General features: G+C 42.0%; 1 pseudogene; it reads left to right on the plus strand.

The window, feature by feature from the left end:
* Nucleotides 1-12685: 12685 nt before the first annotated feature.
* Nucleotides 12686-18490, plus strand: LOC106586765 (DCN1-like protein 2; annotated as a pseudogene).
* Nucleotides 18491-20712: the final 2222 nt, after the last annotated feature.

Raw genomic sequence — 20712 nt, forward strand, 5'->3', positions numbered from 1 at the left:
TTTGGGGAATATTCAGAGGTCGAAACTGTCCGTGGGTATTAACAGGAATATATGCAAATTAATATAAATACCATTTAAATGTAATGTTTTTTGCATTAGATATATTTACCATATCATATGGAGACAGAAACATAAACCTTTTACCTTATCATAAGTAGACATAATTTCAAATTGTTAAATCCTTCCAATAGAAATTTTAAAAAACGATTTAGTTACGAATTGACCTTTAATTAAATGAGTTGACTCACATGGGATGATTTCACTGAACAACAAAAGAAAGGGAATATTGAATGATCCATCGCATCTCCCAAAAACGTTTTCAACATACATCTGTAAAATGATAGTCTAGAAACTAAAGCTTTGGTTGTCTTCCTCTCAGGCTTCCATGTCTTCTCCCTGGACTTCCTCAATGTCCACCTCTTAAACATCAGACTGAGGCCTCATCTTCACTGTCACTTTCCAACCTTGTTGAGGATGGCTCGTTGTCAGGCTCAAAAAGCCTCAAATTTGCCCCGATGATCACCAATTTTTCAACCTTTGTATTGGTCAGCCAGTTGCGTGCTTTGGTGTGTGTGTTCCCAAACAAGGACCAGTTGCACTCTGAGGCGGCTGATGTTGGTGGGATTTGGAGGATGATGGAGGCAACAGGGGAAAGAGCCTCAGATCAAAGTCCCTTCCACCAGGTGGCTGATGAGATATGTTGGCACGACTGCCATATTGCATCTCCATCCCAAAACCCTTGCTTGGAAGTGTACTTCGCCAGACTGCCAAGAACCTTGCCCTCATCCAGGCCAAGGTGGCGAGACACGGTAGTGATGACACAATAGGCCTTGTTGATCTCTGCACCAGACAGGATGCTCTTGCCAGCATACTTGGGGTCCAACATGTACGTGGCGGCGTGAATGGGCTTCAGGCAGAAGTCTTCACGCTTTTTGATGTACTGTATTTCAGAACTGCAGTTTCCTCTGCTTGGAGCACCAGTGAAGTGGGCAGGGCATTATGGATTTCTTCTCTTACATCTGCAAGCAGAGTCTGAACATCAGACAGAATGGCATTGTCTCCCTCAATACGTGCAATGGCTACTGCTATAGGTTTCAGGCTGCTTTCCACTCTCTCCCAAAATACATCATCCAGGAGGATCCTCCTGATGGGGCTGTCCACATGGCCATTTCTTGGAGAGACTCCTTCCCCTCCAGGAGACTGTCAAACATGATGACAACACCACCCCAACGGGTGTTGCTGGGCAGCTTCAATGTAGTGCTCTTATTCTTCTCACTTTGCTTGGTGAGGTAGATTGCTGCTATAACTTGATAACCCTTCACATACCTAACCATTTCCTTGGCTCTCTTGTAGAGTGGATCCATTGTTTTCAGTGCCATGATGTCCTTGAGGAGCAGCACAGCCAATGGGTGTGATGTGTGGGTAGGACTCCTCCACTTTAGACCAAGCAGCCTTCATGTTTGTGGCATTGTCTGTCTCCAGTGCAAATACCTTCTGTGGTCCAAGGTCATTGATAACTGCCTTCAGATCATCTGCAATGTAGAGATACTGGTTGAGGGGTGGAGATCATGTAGTTAATTATTCCTTGCCCACGAACATTCGAACACCCATCAGAGAAGATTACAATACAACTGCTTTCTCTATGATTTGCATGACCTTCACTTGAACTATGTTGAACTCTGAATCCAGCAAATGAGTAGATAAAGCATGTCTGGTTGGATGGGTGTATGCTGGGCCAAGAACATTCAGAAATCTCTACCAATACACATTGCCTGTGAGCATCAGAGGTGAACCACTTGCGTACACAGGTCGAGCAAGACATTCATCAGCATTTGTCTGACTACGTTTCTCCATTGAGTCAAAAAAACTTCTGATTCCAGGAGGATCATGAGCTGTTGCTATCGATAAGGTGTCATTTTCACCTCGAATAGAAGTAGAGGGACTTTTGTCAGAGGTTGCTTGTTGTGAGCGCTGAGGGAACTTTATGCACTTGGCCAGATGATTCTGCATCTTTGTTGCATTCTTCAAATATGATTTGGCACAGTATTTGCAAATGTACACAGCTTTTCCTTCTACATTAGCTGCAGTGAAATGTCTCCACACATCAGATAGTGCACGTGGCATTTTCCTGTAAAGATTAGAAAGAAATTAGTAAAAAATAAATAATAATAATACAATTCCATGTACAGATAAATAGTTAAGCAGTTAGATTAAACTCCTTTGTAAGATAAATTTTTTAAAATGAAACATGTATGGAAACAGGTGAATTAACACTCCTCAGATAGCAGACTCAAGCAAGCTAAAACCCACATGGTAGCAAGAACTAACTAGCAGAAATTGTTAACAAGTTTGAAATGATTTAAACACACTTTGCTGTAGGCTACTATTTACTAGTTAACAAAAAATCATGTATGTCATATAAAATATATTCACCCCACCCAGTATTTTAATCAAAACTTACCAGAAAGCATGTAGTCCTTGGCTCAGACAGTGTAGTAGTGTGGGCTCAATAGCATCTCATTAGTGTGCAAGATCTTGAGAATCAGCTGTACATGTGGCGGAAGAATGCACTGTGCATGCAGAGGGTTGCGATTCCATTGAATTGGGGATAGTTTAACCAAAATATGCCACAAGACCTAGAATTGCCTTCACTGTTATAAGCTAACTTTTTTCAATGAATTTAAGCTAAATTCCCCAAATTCCAGGTCTTAACTTCCCACGGAAAATGTAAAAAAAAAAATCTGTAAATTTACCGGAAAGTTACAGACACTTTGCAACCCTCGTTAGACCATTCCATTCTTGTGGGCCGGCTAAGGACTATGGGTGTCTCTGAGGGGTCTTTGGCCTGGTGTGCTAACTACCTCTCTCAAAGAGTGCAGTGTATAAAGTCAGAAAATCTGCTGTCACCAAGGGAGTACCTCAAGGCTCGATCCTAGGCCCCACGCTCTTCTCAATTTATATCAACAACATAGCTCAGGCAGTCGGAAGCTCTCTCAGCCATTTATATGCAGATGATACAGTCTTATACTCAGCTGGCCCCACCCCGTATGTTGTGATAAATGCTCTACAACAAAGCTTTCTTAGTGTTCAACAAGCTTTCTCTACCCTTAACCTTGTTCTGAACACCTCTAAAACAAAGGTATTGTGGTTTGGTAAGAAATGCCCCTCTCCTCACAGGTGTGATTACTACCTCTGAGGGTTTAGAGCTTGAGGTAGTCACCTCACACAAGTACTTGGGAGTATGGCTAGACGGTACACTGCCCTTCTCTCAGCACATATCAAAGCTGCAGGCTAAAGTTAAATCTAGACTTGGTTTCCTCTATCGTAATTGCTCTTTCACCCCAGCTACCAAACTAACCCTGATTCAGATGACCATCCTACCCATGCTAGATTACAGAGACGTAATTTATAGATCGACAGGTAAGGGTGCTCTCGAGCGGCTAGATGTTCTTTACCATTCGGCCATCAGATTTGCCACCAATGCTCCTTATAGGACACATCACTGCACTCTATACTCCTCTGCAAACTTGTCATCTCTGTATACCCGTTGCAAGACCCACTGGTTGATGCTTATTTATAAAACCCTCTTAGGCCTCACTCCCCCCTATCTGAGATATCTACTGCAGCTCTCATCATCCACATACAACACCTTTTCTGCCAGTCACATTCTGTTAAAGGTCCCCAAAGCACACACAACCCTGGGTCGCTCCTCTTTTCATTTCGTTGCAGCTAACGACTGGGACGAGCTGCAACAAATACTCTAAAAACTGGACAGTTTTATCTCAAATCTCTTAATTTAAAGACTCAATCATGGACACTCTTACTGACAGTTGTGGCTGCTTTGCACGATTTATTGTTGTCTCTACCTTCTTGCCCTTTGTGCTGTTGTCTATAATAATGTTTGTACCATGTTTTGTGCTGCAACCATGTTGTGTTGCCACCATGCTGTGTTGTCATGTGTTGCTGCCTTGCTATGTTGTTGTCTTAGGTCTCTCTTTATGTAGTGTTGTGTTGTCTCGCTTGTCGTGATGTGTGTTTTGTCCTATATTTTTATATATATTTTTATTTTTAATCCCAGCCCCCGTCCCTGCAGGAGGCCTTTTTTTCTAGTCCAAACTGTGAACAAGCCAAGAGTCGTCAATACTTTCCGTGAAAGCGCAATATGAGCGATTGGTCAAAAAAGCCTTGTGAAAATGGTAGGTAACAAGAACATAAATAAACACAACTTCAACCATAAACCGCTGCGGTGACGTTGAACCACGGGATTATAACAAGGATAGATTGTTCCGTCGCGGTCTCCTGCGTGAATGTTTTTCCATTGTTGAGGTGTTTCACTTGAGTAATTTACTAGGGAAAGGAAGGCCAGTTGGGGGTATTTTGAGACCTAGAACCACATTGTCCAACACGCAGCTGACTACGACTCCCTTTTTTCTAGTCGGAATATGCGAGCCAGTCAGACGCACCAAGTTGAGAAGTGGTTTGCATTTGATGGTGGTTATGGGGGGTGACAAATGCCAGAATTAAGCCTCGTGAAGCTACTGATACCTCTCACCAAGTCACCTAACGTCTTCCTAGCGCCATTAAAATACTGCCATGAATTAACAATGGAGACAAGTTTTTTTCTAAGGTGTCAAACTGCCAACGCGTTCACATCACATTCATGTCACGTGACACGTACGCGTCATGTAGATGTAGTGTTTACATCGTGTAACGTCATGTAAGTTCATGAAATATCTTACCATGAACTCCTTAAAAATGTCTACATGTGTTACGCGCCATGTGTTAGTTTAAGGGGCTGTTTAGTTTATTATTAAAGATCTCACCATGAACGCCATACAAACGTCTACATGTACATGATTTTGTAAAAAAATATTTTTCATTGCCAGAGTAATCTAATCAATTTCATTTGTCGATTTAGCTAAAATAAGCATATCACTTCAATACAAAGGTTATCAGGCTAGTTGATATCGCAGCCAGCCACCATTACTGTGTAGATATGCCTATTTCTCACATCAATACAGACACAAGGGCTTCTTTGTTGGAGATAGCCCTATTCAGAAATAAGAGGTAACCTAGGTCTCTAGTGGCGCATTCAAAACCACTCGGAACTCGGCAATCTCTGACTTCCGACTTCAGTGCATTCAAGACAGCTGGGAACTCTGAAAAAAACGAGCTCAGACTGGGATTTAGTTTTTTGAACGGTCACCCAACTCGGAATTCCAATTCAGAAACTCTGGCATCTTTCTCTGACCTGAAAATCACTGATGTCATGATTTGACCTTGTTTTTTCCCCTGAGTTCCCAGTTTAACAAACACAATCACTGTCACCATGCAATCCTTAGGCTATCCATTTCTGTGGAGATGTCTTGTGGTTAAAAGCAGGGCTCGAATTGAGGGGGTATGTGAGGATATAGGCCTAACCCTTGTTATAGAGACAAGCAAAAATCATATGCTACCCCTTGTTTGCTTAGCCTTAGAAAAAACAACAGTCCAGATTATATAAAGCGATCTAGGCTATAACAATGATTAACTCCACGATTATTTCCGCATAGTCTACTGACCTATCCAAGGTTTTTCTCATCCTCAACATCACAGGAAAATGTGGTTGGCTTATTACATTTACATTTACGTCATTTAGCAGACGCTCTTATCCAGAGCGACTTACAAATTGGTGCATTCACCTATGATATCCAGTGGAACAACCACTTTACAATAGTACATCTATATCTTTTTTGGGGGGAGGGTTAGAAGGATTACTTAATCCTATCCCAAGTATTCCTTAAAGAGGTGGGGTTTCAGGTGTCTTCGGAAGGTGGTGATTGACTCCGCTGTCCTGGCGTCGTGAGGGAGCTTGTTCCACCAGTGGGGTGCCAGAGCAGCGAACAGTTTTGACTGGGCTGAGCGGGAACTGTGCTTCCGCAGAGGTAGGGGGGCCATTATTAAATGCTCTGCAATTTAGAATATTAGTGGTAGGCTATGCCTATCGCAAAATACCAAAGAAATAGAATCGGTATGGGTCTATGCATAGACAGATACAAATATTTGTATTCAGGAGAATCCCATTGAATCAGGCTATTCATTTCAGTGCAGTTGCGTTCTTACGCATAACCTTAGCCTAAACGGAACCGAAAACACCAGCCTGTTTTGATCACAGATCATGATGAAGTCTGAACATTTCAGCTGTTTGTCATTGATTTAGACCACAATAGCCTCCAGATTTGAGTCATATGAAAAACTGGATTTAATCTGGATTTGACAAACAATAGCCTGACTAGCATCCTGACTTTACCCCACGTCATATTTGTTACCAATTAGGCTAAATATGTTCATATTAATAAGCTTTTGTTTTCCAATTAATTTGTATAGGCTAACCATTGTGATGAATGTTATTTACCATCTTCTGCTTTATATGAATAAACAGGCATCGGGGTAAAAAAATCATATCATTTCGATGCCCCCCCCACACCACACACATTAGTGTTACTTACCTGAAACCAACTAGCCTAGAGCTAACTAGCACTTAGCCAAGCTAAATTTGGTTAGTGTCAAGCTAGCGAACTGTTAAACGCTATTTTCGTACAAATATTAACACTAGCACTTTTATTGTGACATCACATATTTACATATTACCTAAAGTAAACTGAGCCTTTGTTCATAGAAAATAAAACAAATTGGATCTAAAACATTGTTGAAAAAAAGTACAGAAAGTTCGGACGCCATCTTAATCCCTTCTCGTACATGTAAACCATTAGCAACCTAGCCAAACTCCATTACTTACAATGGGGAAAATACCAACCAGTTTTTCACTTGGTTAAAACTCCCTTCAGTTGCCTTCAAACATCACCAAACTCACCGACTATGTAATTAACCATGTTACCTCAATATTTTGGGTAATTATTTTCATTGTCTCTAAGGAAACTATCTGGAGCAGACACTCTTGAAAATCGCGTCTACCGCTTCTAAAAAACTACACTGCTCAAAAAAGAAAGGGAACACTTAAACAACACAATGTAACTCCAAGTCAATCACACTTCTGTGAAATCAAACTGTCCACTTAGGAAGCAACACTGATTGACAATACATTTCACATGCTGTTGTGCAAATGGAATAGACAACAGGTGGAAATTATAGGCAATTAGCAAGACACCCCCAATAAAGGAGTGGTTCGGCAGGTGGTGACCACAGACCGCTTCTCAGTTCTTATGCTTCCTGGCTGATGTTTTGGTCACTTTTGAATGCTGGCGGTGCTTTCACTCTAGTGGTAGCATGAGACGGAGTCTACAACCCACACAAGTGGCTCAGGTAGTGCAGCTCATCCAGGATGGCACATCAATGCGAGCTGTGGCAAGAAGGTTTGCTGTGTCTGTCAGCGTAGTGTCCAGAGCATGGAGGCGCTACCAGGAGACAGGCCAGTACATCAGGAGACGTGGAGGAGGCCGTAGGAGGGCAATAACCCAGCAGCAGGACCGCTACCTCCGCCTTTGTGCAAGGTAGAGCAGGAGGAGCACTGCCAGAGCCCTGCAAAATGACCTCCAGCAGGCCACAAATGTGCATGTGTCTGCTCAAACGGTCAGAAACAGACTCCATGAGGGTGGTATGAGGGCCCGACGTCCACAGGTGGGGGTTGTGCTTACAGCCCAACACCGTGCAGGACGTTTGGCATTTGCCAGAGAACACCAAGATTGGCAAATTCGCCACTGGCGCCCTGTGCTCTTCACAAATGAAAGCAGGTTCACACTGAGCACATGTGACAGACGTGACAGAGTCTGGAGACGCCGTGGAGAACGTTCTGCTGCCTGCAACATCCTCCAGCATGACCGGTTTGGCGGTGGGTCAGTCATGGTGTGGGGTGGCATTTCTTTGGGGGGCCGCACAGCCCTCCATGTGCTCGCCAGAGGTAAGCTGACTGCCATTAGGTACCGAGATGAGATCCTCAGACCCCTTGTGAGACCATATGCTGGTGCGATTGGCCCTGGGTTCCTCCTAATGCAAGACAATGCTAGACCTCATGTGGCTGGAGTGTGTCAGCAGTTCCTGCAAGAGGAAGGCATTGATGCTATGCACTGGCCCGCCCGTTCCCCAGACCTGAATCCAATTGAGCACATCTGGGACATCATGTCTCGCTCCATCCACCAATGCCACGTTGCACCACAGCCTGTCCAGGAGTTGGCGGATGCTTTAGTCCAGGTGTGGGAGGAGATCCCTCAGGAGACCATCCGCCACCTCATCAGGAGCATGCCCAGGCGTTGTAGGGAGGTCATACAGGCACGTGGAGGCCACACACACTACTGAGTCTCATTTTGACTTGTTTTAAGGACATTACATCAAAGTTGGATCAGCCTGTAGTGTGGTTTTCCACTTTAATTTTGAGTGTGACTCCAAATCCAGACCTCCATGGGTTGATAAATTGGATTTCCATTGGTTATTTTTGTGTGATTTTGTTGTCAGCACATTCAACTATGTAAAGAAAAAAGTATTTAATAAGATTATTTTATTCATTCAGATCTAGGATGTGTTATTTTAGTGTTCCCTTTATTTTTTTGAGCAGTATATTTAATATCTGCGTCGCCACCGAGCTCTCAGATACCGTGTCCGTCTCTCACTCTATGAACGGTCACTGCTATCCGGATAACTTGGGACGTCCCTACCCTGAACCATAAACCCTAAACTATAACCCTTAACCTCTATGGGCTAGGTGGGACGCTAGCGTGCCACCCGTGGTGCACTCCATCAACAGCAGGTGCATTTCAAGAGCGGCAAATTTGAATCCAAATAAATGTCAAAATTCAAATTTTTCAAACATACAACTATTTTACACCCTTTGAAAGATAAACATCTCCTTAATCTAACCACGTTTTACGATTTCAAAAAGGTTTTACGGCGAAAGCATACATTTAGAGTATGTTAGGACAGTACATTTACAAGAGTTGTGTGTAATGTTTTGTCAATTCAAAGACAGGGTCACCAAAACCATAAAACGAGCTAAAATGATGCACTAACCTTTTACAATCTCCATCAGATGACACTCCTAGGACATTATGTTAGACAATGCATGCATTTTTAGTTCTATCAAGTTCATATTTATATCCAAAAACAGCGTTTTACTAAGCCAGCCGGACTTCTCGTCATGAACGAGGGGAAAAAATATATTTACGTTCGTTCAAACATGTCAAACGTTGTATAGCATAAATCATTAGGGCCTTTTTTAACCAGAACATGAATAATATTCAAGGTGGACGAATGCATACTCTTTTATAATGTATTGGAACGAGGGTACCCAACATGAACTTGCGCGCCAGGTGTCTAATGGGCCATCATCGTTCCATGGCTCTTGTTTGGTCAGATCTCCCTCCAGAAGACTCAAAACACTTTGTAAAGGCTGGTGACATCTAGTGGAAGCAATAGGAAGTGCCAAAATATTCCTCAGCCCCTGTGTTTTTCAATGGGATAGGTTTAAAGGTAATACAACACATCAGGTATCCACTTCCTGTCAGAAAATGTCTCAGGGTTTTGCCTGCCAAATGAGTTCTGTTATACTCACAGACACCATTCAAACAGTTTTAGAAAATTTAGGGTGTTTTCTATCCATATGTAATAAGTATATGCATATTCTAGTTACTGGGTAGGAGTGGTAACCAGATTAAATCGGGTATGTTTTTTATCCGAGCCGTGTCAATACTGCCCCCAGCCCTAACAGGTTAACCTGTTAGGGCTAGGGGGCAGTATTGACACGGCCGGATAAAAAACGTACCCGATTTAATCTGGTTACCACTCCTACCCAGTAACTAGAATATGCATATAATTATTGGCTTTGGATAGAAAACACCCTAAACTTTCTAAAACTGTTTGAATGGTGTCTGTGAGTATAACAGAACTCATATGGCAGGCCAAAACCTGAGAAGATTCCATGCAGGAAGTGGCCTGTCTGACAAGTTGTGTTTCATCTTGGCTCTTTTTATTGAAGACTGAGGATCTTTGCTATAACGTGACACTTCCTACGGCTCCCATAGGCTCTCAGAGCCCGGGAAAAGCTGAACGATATCGAGGCAGCCTCTGGCTGAAACACATTATCGCTTTTGGCAAGTGGCCGATCAGAGTACTATGGGCTTAGGCGCGTGCCCGAGTCGACCCCATGCTTTATTTTCTTTCGTCTGTTTACCTAAACGCAGATTCCCGGTCGGAATATTATCGCTTTTTTATGAGAAAAATGGCATAAAAATTGATTTTAAACAGCGGTTGACATGCTTTGAAGTACGGTAATGGAATATTTAGAAATTATTTGTCACGAATTGCGCCATGCTCGTCAGCCTTATTTACCCTTTCGGATAGTGTCTTGAACGCACGAACAAAACGCCGCTATTTGGATATAACAATGGATTATTTTGAACCAAACCAACATTTGTTATTGAAGTAGAAGTCCATGGGAGTGCATTCTGACGAAGACAGCAAAGGTAATAACATTTCTCTTATAGTAAATCTGACTTTGGTGAGTGCTAAACTTGCTGGGTGTCTAAATAGCTAGCCCTGTGATGCCGGGCTATCTACTGAGAATATTGCAAAATGTGCTTTCACCGAAAAGCTATTTTAAAATCGGACATATCGAGTGCATAGAGGATTTCTGTATCTATAATTCTTAAAATAATTGTTATGCTTTTTGTGAACGTTTATCGTGAGTAATTTAGTAAATTCACCGGCAGTGTTCGGTGGGAATGCTAGTCACATGCTAGTCACATGCTAATGTAAAAAGCTGGTTTTTGATATAAATATGAACTTGATTGAACAAAACATGCATGTATTGTATAACATCATGTCCTAGGGTTGTCATCTGATGAAGATCATCAAAGGTTAGTGCTACATTTAGCTGTGGTTTGGGTTTATGTGACATTATATGCTAGCTTGAAAAATGGGTGTCTGATTATTTCTGGCTGGGTACTCTGCTGACATAATCTAATGTTTTGCTTTCGTTGTAAAGCCTTTTTGAAATCGGACAGTGTGGTTAGATTAACGAGAGTCTTATCTTTAAAATGGTGTAAAATAGTCATATGTTTGAGAAATTGAAGTTTTTGCATTTTTGAGGAATTTGAATAACGCGCCACGGGATTACACTGGCTGTTGAGTAGGTGGGACGCAAGCGTCCCACCTAGCCCATAGAGGTTAACTAACACTAAACTTAACCATTTTACATTCATACTTGATTGAGGTAGGGACATCCCAAGGATTCCGAATAGCATGGACCCTCTGGGAAAGCCTATGAACTCCTCCATTCGACTGAAAGCCATGGACACAACTCTTATTGGTTGTCTGATGTAGGCTGATGTAAACAACATTTTAGATCTGTATACAGCGAGATAAGATAACATACCATGCCATGAGGTGTTGAGAGAAAGACAGATTACCTATAGATTGGACATAATCTTTCCTAGGCAGTTAGCGATAACAGGAAATACACAAGCCGTAGGTTACACTATAGCTGGCTACTTCGGAATGTCGGCTTGCGCGCGAAAAACTGTACATTTCTAACATTTATGGTTGAGATTTAAATAATATAAATATCAAATATGCACCTTTTATGACTTTCATTAACACGCAGACATTAGTAAGGTGTTGCTATGACAACATATTAGTTACACGCAGGTGTCACGCAAACGTTAGTAAGGCATTGGTATCATGTCATGTCAGCCAGACATTCAATGGTAGGCAACAGCCACATGGCGGTACGTTTGCCTAGGCTTAATTCTGGCACATATCACCCCCCATAGGTGGTGTCCGAGCCAGTCCAGTGAGCGGGCAGGACGTGTACGGTTTTCTCACACATCCGTGACATATCATATGGATGCCCAATCTGACACTTGTTTTTGTTGATTACATTGCCGTTCGAGGTCATTTGTTTGTTCAACAACATAATAGTTGAGGCTTTTCGCTCACACTCTCAATAGAGTTATCAGCCTAATCCTGATCAAGATCAGTTATCAGACACCCGGGATCATGGGGTAGTATCGTTTACAAATCAAATAAAAATTGTATTGGCCACATACATGGTTAGCAAATGTTAATGCGAGTGTCTCGAGGCTATGGAAATTTGCCTAACTTTTAAAACTCAAGCAAATCAAATCAAATTGTATTAGTCACATGCGCCGAATACAACAGGTGTAGGTAGACCTTACAGTGAAATGCTTATTTATTAGCCCCTAACCAACAATGCAGTTTAATGAATATATATATATATATATATACGAATAAGAAATTAAAGAGCAGCAGTAAAATAACAATAGCGAGACTATATAAATGGGGCTACAGAGTCAATGTCCGGGGGCACTGGTTAGTCGAGGTAATATGTACATGTAGGTAGAGTTATTAACGTGACTATGCATAGATGATAACAACAGAGTAGCAGCGGTGTAAAAGGGGGGGGGGGCTTGGGGGAGTCTTATGGCTTGGGGGTAGAAGCTGTTTAGAAGCCTCTTGGACCTACACTTGGCCCTCCGGTACTGCTTGCCATGCGGTAGCAGAGAGAACAGTCTATGACTTGGGTGGCTAGAGTCTTTGACAATTTTTAGGGCCTTCCTCTGACACTGCCTGGTATAGAGGTCCTGGATGGCAGGAAGCTTGGCCCCAGTAATATACTGGGCCATACGCACTACCCTCTGTAGTGCCTTGCGGTCGGAGGCCGAGCAGTTGCCATACCAGGCAGTGATGCAACCAGTCAGGATGCTCTCGATGGGGCAGCTGTAAAACCGTTTGAGGATCTGAGGACCCATGCAAAATCTTTTCAGTCTCCTGAAGGACTGCAGGACTGCATTGCATGTTTCATTGTTCATGCACGCAGTTTGAAATACACCTAGTCACATCATTACAGAATCTGCTTACTCTGCAAAGGTGGACATAACACCTGTATATCTGGAATTATTAGTATGATGCGTTTGGGACCATTGGACACCCTGGACTAGTTGATGGCATCCTCCTACTCATGTTACATTACATTCCACCAGACGCCCCAAATGCTGGGGACCTTCTGGGATGCACAGCACATGCTCCGTGCTTAACCAACGTTCTCCACTCTCAGAATAGTTCTAAGTCTGCCTTGCTTGCTGACTGGATGCCCAAAGTATTGCCCACAGCTTGTTTGCTTGTCTGTTGGCTGCTGTTTGTCAACCTATATCTCACGATCATACAAAGTGAGTGTCTGTCTGTGACCATCTACCCTTGTTTCTGCATGACCTCGGCCTGAATGTCTATGGATGTGTGTGTCCCTGTGTATCCTGGTGTGCGTCTCTGTGTGTGTGTGCATCCTGTTTTCGGTGCTGCCTTGCCTGTCTGTGTCTGACAGTCCTGTCCCCGTGCAGCATAAGCTGAAGTCTTTGCAGAGAGACAAGGTCCGGCAGTTCATGGTCCTTCACGCAGGCGGGGGAGAAGACTGCCTCTTACTGCCTGACCCAGAATGACTGGAAACTAGAGGTGGTCACAGACAACTACTTCCAGAACCCAGACCTCTACTACAAGGAATCCATGCAATCTCCTGTGGAGAAGAAGCTGGAACAGCTCTACAACTGTTACAAAGGCAAGTGGGTGAAGTTCTGGAGGAATAGAGCACGTAGAGATTGTGTGTGCCAAAGATTGTGTGTCTGTTATGGTTTCGTAAGTGTGTGTGAATTATGTATTTGTGGTGTTATGCATTGTATTGCTTATTTTGTTCACCAGAAGAAGAAATGTGTGTTTGTGTTCTCTCAGATCCCTACGATAGTGATTTCTGGACTGTGTGTGTTTATTAAGCGTTTATATACACATGTATTTCCACAGATCCACAGGATGAGAATAAGATTGGCATCGACAGCATCCAGCAGTTCTGCGATGACCTCACCCTGGACCCGGCCTGCATCAGAGTCCTGGTGGTGGCATGGAAGTTCCGGGCCACCACCCAGTGCGAGTTCAGCAAGAAGGAGTTCCTTGACGGCATGTCTGAACTGGGGTGAGCGAGTGGTGATGTCATTACTCTGCGACACAGCTCAGTTTGGGGGCATGACAGTGTGATAATGGTTATAGCCAGAGCATGTTTTTGTGGTTTCTTGTTGGTGTGTATTCCCATGGTGGGGTGAGGTACTATATTTCGACTCAGTCAACTTTGGCATTAATGCTGTGTCTTCATGTTTGGTGTGAAGCCAAGTCAGCATAGGTTACCTCTGAGTCCTACGGGAACTTGTTTTTAAATGGATATCGAAAATGAGTGTTCTTATTGGACAACGTTCACTACAAAATGTTATCCTGTTTGTACCCACAGAACATGGCCCTGGGGAATCCAAATGATGGGTAGTAGATCGTAGCACAAGAACAGTTTAGGAACCTCCTGGATTAGATGAGGTTTGTTTGTGGTGTGCTTTTGATAGAGATATCCACTGACTTGCCCACTCTGTTTCTCTTCTCTCCAGGTGAGACAGCCCAGAGAAGCTGAAGGCTCTTCTTCCCAGATTAGAACAGGAGCTGAAAGACAGCGGCAAGTTCAAGGACTTCTACCAGTTCACGTTCAACTTTGCCAAGAACCCTGGACAGAAGGGTTTAGGTAAGCACAGATGAGTTGGTTACATCGGTGTTCACAAGAGTTACTGTACTGAAGTTGCATCAGTGTTTCTCAACTCTGGTCCTGAGGACACCGAAGGATGGTGTCCAGGCTTTTGTTTCAACCAAGTGAGAACACACCTGATTCAACTACAGTGAGATAGCAAGGTGTGATTCTTGCTGTGTTTCAGATCTAGAGATGGCTGTGGCCTACTGGAATCTGGTACTGACAGACCATTTTAAGTTCCTGGGCCTCTGAAACAGGTTCCTATTGGTGAGGGAGTAATGCTATGCATCCCTATCTAACATTACATTTGATGCTATTTGTTAGGTACAGCCTGTGTCTTGTTTTCTCTTGTGCATTTGTTGTGGAAATTCTTACACAGGGACACTCGAAGGCAATCTTAACGAATCATTGTTTTTTGTCAGCGCACTGGAGAGGTTCCAACAAACTTAATGCACCATAGTGAATGTCTGTCAGGAGCTCTGCTGGGGCAGTCCCAGCAGTTGTCTTATATACGGCTATACACAGACAAGTTATATTTGCATGATTTAGCATAATGAATGAATCATTACTATTTGTTTCATTCATGTGACCGACCAATACTGGGTAATAACATGTAACAGACCAATACCTCACGAGGCTTCTTTTCTCTAAGCTGATATCCTTGAAACTGAGCTCTTTCGTTCTCAAAACAATGTCTGGGCGTACTGCCAAATTGCAGCTACTGATAGTGACGATTTGTTCAGTCATTCACTTGCATGAACACAGAAATTGGTTCATAGGAAGACACAGAAATTATTTTAAAGAAAAGCACATCTATAAAGTTTCCATCACACTTTTCCCACTTTCGTTTTCTCGTGTTTTACGTAGGAACACCACAAACGGTCGAGTTCCAAAGACACGTGGAACTTACTCTTGGATTTTGGCAACATAATCGCAGACGACATGTCAAAGTAGGGCTCAGAGTAGTCATGGTTCGTTGCTGTCTGCAAAAGTGCAGTGCAACAAACGTTGCTCTCAACTGAATATACACAATGGCAGAATTCAGTAGTCATCAACCCTGAACCTGGAAAGCTACTGAGTGGGCAGGCTTTTGTTCTAGCTCAGCACCAATACACCTGATTCAGCTAATCAAGGTTCTGATGAGCTGTAAATTAGATGAATCAGGTGATTCAGTACTTGGCCGAAACAAAAGCCTGCAGACCCTGCAGCTCTCCTGGACCAGGTTTGGTGACCACTGCTCTAGATGAGGAGTTGATCCGGAATGAAGTTGCTCCTAGACACTGATTTAACGTCAGTTTTGCCTTTTCCCCCAATGCTGACAGTTAAGTTGTAGAGAGAGCCTGCTGTTCTCAGATCTGTGCTTAGGGCAACTTCTACCTGGAGCAAGACAGTCAGTAAATTGCCCTCTAATCATATGTTTCCTTCCTGTCAGGGGCGTGGCCAGTTCTCATAGACAACTTTGTGGAATTCGCCGGGCCGATCGTAACGGGATCCAAATGCAAAACCCACTAATAACAACCCAGCTCTTGGAAGAAGGGTAGAACTTTGTAGGATTTTTAAAATACTTGAAGAGAAAACAGTGAAACACTTGAAACCCGTGACACTGCACAATTATCAGGTAACCACCTATCAGGAATGAGTGGGAGGAAAACACAGGAAATTAACTCTGAGTTTTATTTCTGTCCTTGCTTGATGGCAATCGCCATGTGCACGTTGCTAGCTGGTGACTCCGGCAGTATATGTCCCAGCCTGAGGGCTAGCTGGGAAGAGGCCTTGTGAATATCAGTGTTCCAGACAACGCTCCCTTTGGAAATCAGTATTCCAGGACAGAATAAGAGAAAAGGAGAGAGCTACATCATCCCCTGGCACAGCCATGGTCTCTCTCTCTCTTTCTCTCTTGGAGGAATGACGAAACATTGAGAGCAGGGAACCACCTCTGGGAATTCAGATTTAAAAGACAAAGACTGCTGTGTGTGTGTGTTTGGGGTTGATTCTTGTTAGTTTGTTTTTTGTGGCAAGCAGGGCTCTGCGAAGACCATTCAGAACAGGCTTGTTTCTAACCGAAACACTTTGGAACAGACAGAGAATCATGCAACATTTGCTCACGACACAAGCGCCAACAAAACTGTTAGTTGTTATATACTGTCTTCTAAAAGAGTATGCACTGTTAATTATATTAAGAATAATATAAATATGTTACATTTATAAATATGAGAGAAATGTTTGCGTAAATACATTTTAAAAATGCAGGTATATGATGCCTCAATATAATTGGATTGATTTTGATTTTTAGGTCTGATGTACCAAGTCATCATTTTATTGGACAGTTTGGGTTTGAAAATAGCAACATTCTGTGTTTACAAATCTTCTTTTTTTTCCACTACTGTCTTTTGTTCACTACATTTTAGCCATTGAAGTAAATGGACCATGGTTTCTCTAAATGCTAGTCACATATGACATGCACAGTAGGGCAGGGCTGCTCATTCTGGACCACAAAGGGCAGAAATACTATTATTTTCTACCTGGTCGTGTTGGGGGGATTATATAAAATAACAAAAATCAGGTCTTCAAGGGCTGCATTGTCCTTGCCAATGAATGACACGAACTGATAAATTAAATGCAAGGCATGAATTAAAAGCAGGACTGTGGCATTGCCGCAGGAAGTAGGGTTGCTGAGGGTGCTGGAGCACCCCCCTGAAAAATCAGAATACCATTTTTTTGTAATAAAATATATTTTAATAATACATTTTTAAAAAGTAGTGCACTGGGCCTTTACTAGTATCAGCGGACCGATATAGACGTCTGTAGCATGGGCAACAACAAAAAAATTCAGTATCTCTGCTTTGGCATAAAATGTAGTTGGGTCATTAAGAACAGTATCTTGCAGGATTCAATAGTTGGAATTGTAAGTTGTTGCCTTGTGCCTTTTTCTATGATTGTCATTCTAATGGAATCCAGAAAGAACAAAACCCTGTCCTCAAACATTTACATCAAAAGGTGAAGAGTTATGGGCAAAGACACAAAACATCCACATCACATTAAATATTTTTCTTGATCAAATGACATGGAAAACAACCAGTTTTTGTGCAGTATTAATTTACAAACCACTTAATGTAAATGTACATTACTGTATTGTACATAGGCTGGTCATCTAGGTTTGTACCTGTAGACTTTCCATCACCATGAAGAAAAACAATGACCAATACAGTAACTGAGTACATGGAGACATCAAGTGGTTTGTGAGGATGTGATGTGGCTCAGTTGTAGAGAATGCTAGGGTTGTGGGTTGGATTCCCATGGGGGACCAGTACAAAAAAAGTATGAAAATGTATGCACTCACTATGGTAAGTTGCTCTGGATAAGAGTGTCTATGGAAAAGGAATGAATAGACCATTTTAGTGTTCACATAGAAATAAGTTGCATTTGTAAAGTATTTCAAGAAACTGGGAAAACATATCAAGCAAGTACTTTTATATTCAGATTAACTGTTTTGTACAGAATTGTCAGACTGAAGTTACAAATGCTGGTAAACACTCATACATTTAGTTAAAAAATGTTCACAAAAGTAGAGTACTGGGCCTTTACTAGTCCTGTATTAGCGGACCAATCTAGACATCTTTAGCACGGCAATTTCCCCCCCCCCCAAAAAAATTGCGGCATCCCCACCCCCAAACTACTTTCTGCAGCTATGGACTGTGGCCCTCAAGGACTGTGAGTTGTGTACTTCTACATTACATCATTTCAACACTCCAAAGACAAAACCACCAAGCAATACTAGGGGCGCTGTGTGTCCTCATGTTGAGAGCGAGAGAGCGCAATCCATTCAGTATTAATGCCTTTGTGAACAAGCAATATTTACGCTTTGACATTCACCAATCATAGAGGTATGGTTAGTTTGGAAAGGAATGTTGAATAAACCATGTTTTGCTGTAATGTGATGACTCAGTCTCCTATACGTTTTAGTGAACAGTCTCTATTGCTATTACGAACATGTTTTTTTAACGTTTCACCCTACTGAACACAATGTGGTGGAAAAAGTACCCAATTGTAATACTTGAGTAAAAGTAAAGATACCTTAATAGAAAATGACTCAAGTAAAAGTGAAAGTCACCCAGTAAAATACTACTTGAGTAAAAAACTAAATGTATATGGTTTTAAATCTACTTAACTATCAAAAGTAAATGTAATTGATAAAATATACTTAAGTATCAAAAGTTAAAAAAAAAATCAAATTTCTTATATTATATTAGGCAAACCAGACGGCACAATTTATTATTATTTTTTTTTAATTTACGGGTAGTCGGGCACACAACAACACTCAGACATTATTTACAAATGAAGCATGTGTGTTTAGTGAGTCCGCCAGATCAGTTTTTTTTTGCCCTAGCACTACACAACTGATTCAATTAATCAAAGCTTGATGATGAGTTGGTTATTTGTGTAGTGCTAGGGCAAAAAAAATCTACGTGCACCCAGTGGGCACAGGACCGAGTTTGGGAAAGCTGCTACAGAGTACCACCAAATGAGTCATAATACCCATAAAACCTAGTGGTCAAACAGGGAAATGGTTTCAATCGTTTTTCCACTTAAATTAACGGCTGTTTCTCACGTAGGCTTACCCTGGCGTGACGTTTTGATAACCGTGTAAATCTCTCTAGGACAAGGTGACTTATCAATATATTCGCCTGTATTTACCCCCAAAAATGAAGCGCTAATTAGCTGCTAATATGGCTATCATAAAGAACTACAAATTCCATGATGATCTGGACGAGACTGCCGAACCGAGGCAAAGGTAAGAATCGCTGGATTAATTATCTAATGTTTGCTAAATGCAGTAATTAATAAATTTGCTAAATTTCTTTAAATGGAAAATTCTGTGAACTGTCTTGTGCAAGTTTTAAATGGACACAAAACCTGTTAGCAAAGGTGTCAGGAGATGACATGCAGGAGCTTGCAGGGATTTACAGTTTTGCATGATGTCTACTTTGATGCTAATTAGCATTTTTGAATCAGAGTAAATAGGGCTGAATATATTGATAAGTCACCTGGTCCGAGAGATGGTTATCAAAATGTCACGCCAGTGTAAGCCTACATGAAACACAGCCCTTATTTTAAGTGTTTCTAAAATCCCCTATGGGAAAATGTAACATTGTGAAAAAACGATTGGAACCATTTTCCTATTTGACTGCTAGGTTTTATGGGTATTATGACACCTACACACTGTGGGGCTCTATGGGAGCGTGGAAAGTAGGCCAGTCTTTTGTGTGCAAAATCCATAACATTAACATAAAGGCTCAACACTGGCATCGGTTGTAAAACAAAAAAGACCATTGAGGATGGAAAGCGAAACAAGCACTCTATTTAGACAACAACAAAAAGTCTCACCTGATCACAGTTACCACTTTAAAGCTTGTGATGTTCAAACTCCCTCGAGATCATACAATAGATAGGCCTAGAGTAGTGAATTACAGCAGTAGACTTTAGGCCTACAGTATAGGTTGAATGTAGAATTTACTGAAGTTATCCATTTACCTGAGGTATTTGTATTTTATGGATCCCCATTAGTTCCTGCCAAAGCAGCAGCTACTCTTCCTGGGGTCCAGCAAAATTAAGGCAGTTTATACAATTTTAAAAACATTACAATACATTCACAGATTTCACAACACACTGTGTGTCCTCAGGCCCCTACTCGACCACTACCACATATCTACAGTACTAAATCCATGTGTATTTATTGTGTGTGTGTGTGTGTACACATGTGTCTGTGCCAATGTCATTGTTGCTTCACAGTCCCCGCTGTTCCATAAGGTGTTTTTTTTTAATCTGTTTTTTAAATATAATTTTACTGCTTGCGTCAGTTACTTGATGTGGAATAGAGTTCCATGTAGTCATGGCTCTATGTAGTACTGTGTGCCTCCCATAGTCTGTTCTGGACTTTGGGACTGTGGCATGTCTTGTGGGGTATGCATGGGTGTCCGAGCTGTGTGCCAGTAGTTTAGACAGACAGCTCAGTGCATTCAACATGTCAATACCTCTCATAAATAAAAGTAGTGATGTCATCCCAAAGTTTGCTCATCTTGCCAATGAAAAAGTAATTAAAGTAGTTGGCAATATCAGTGGGCTTTGTGATGAATGAGCCATCTGCAAGATTTAAT

This window comes from Salmo salar, chromosome ssa25 (assembly GCF_905237065.1).
Source record: "Salmo salar chromosome ssa25, Ssal_v3.1, whole genome shotgun sequence".
NCBI classification, from domain to species: Eukaryota; Metazoa; Chordata; class Actinopteri; order Salmoniformes; family Salmonidae; genus Salmo; species Salmo salar.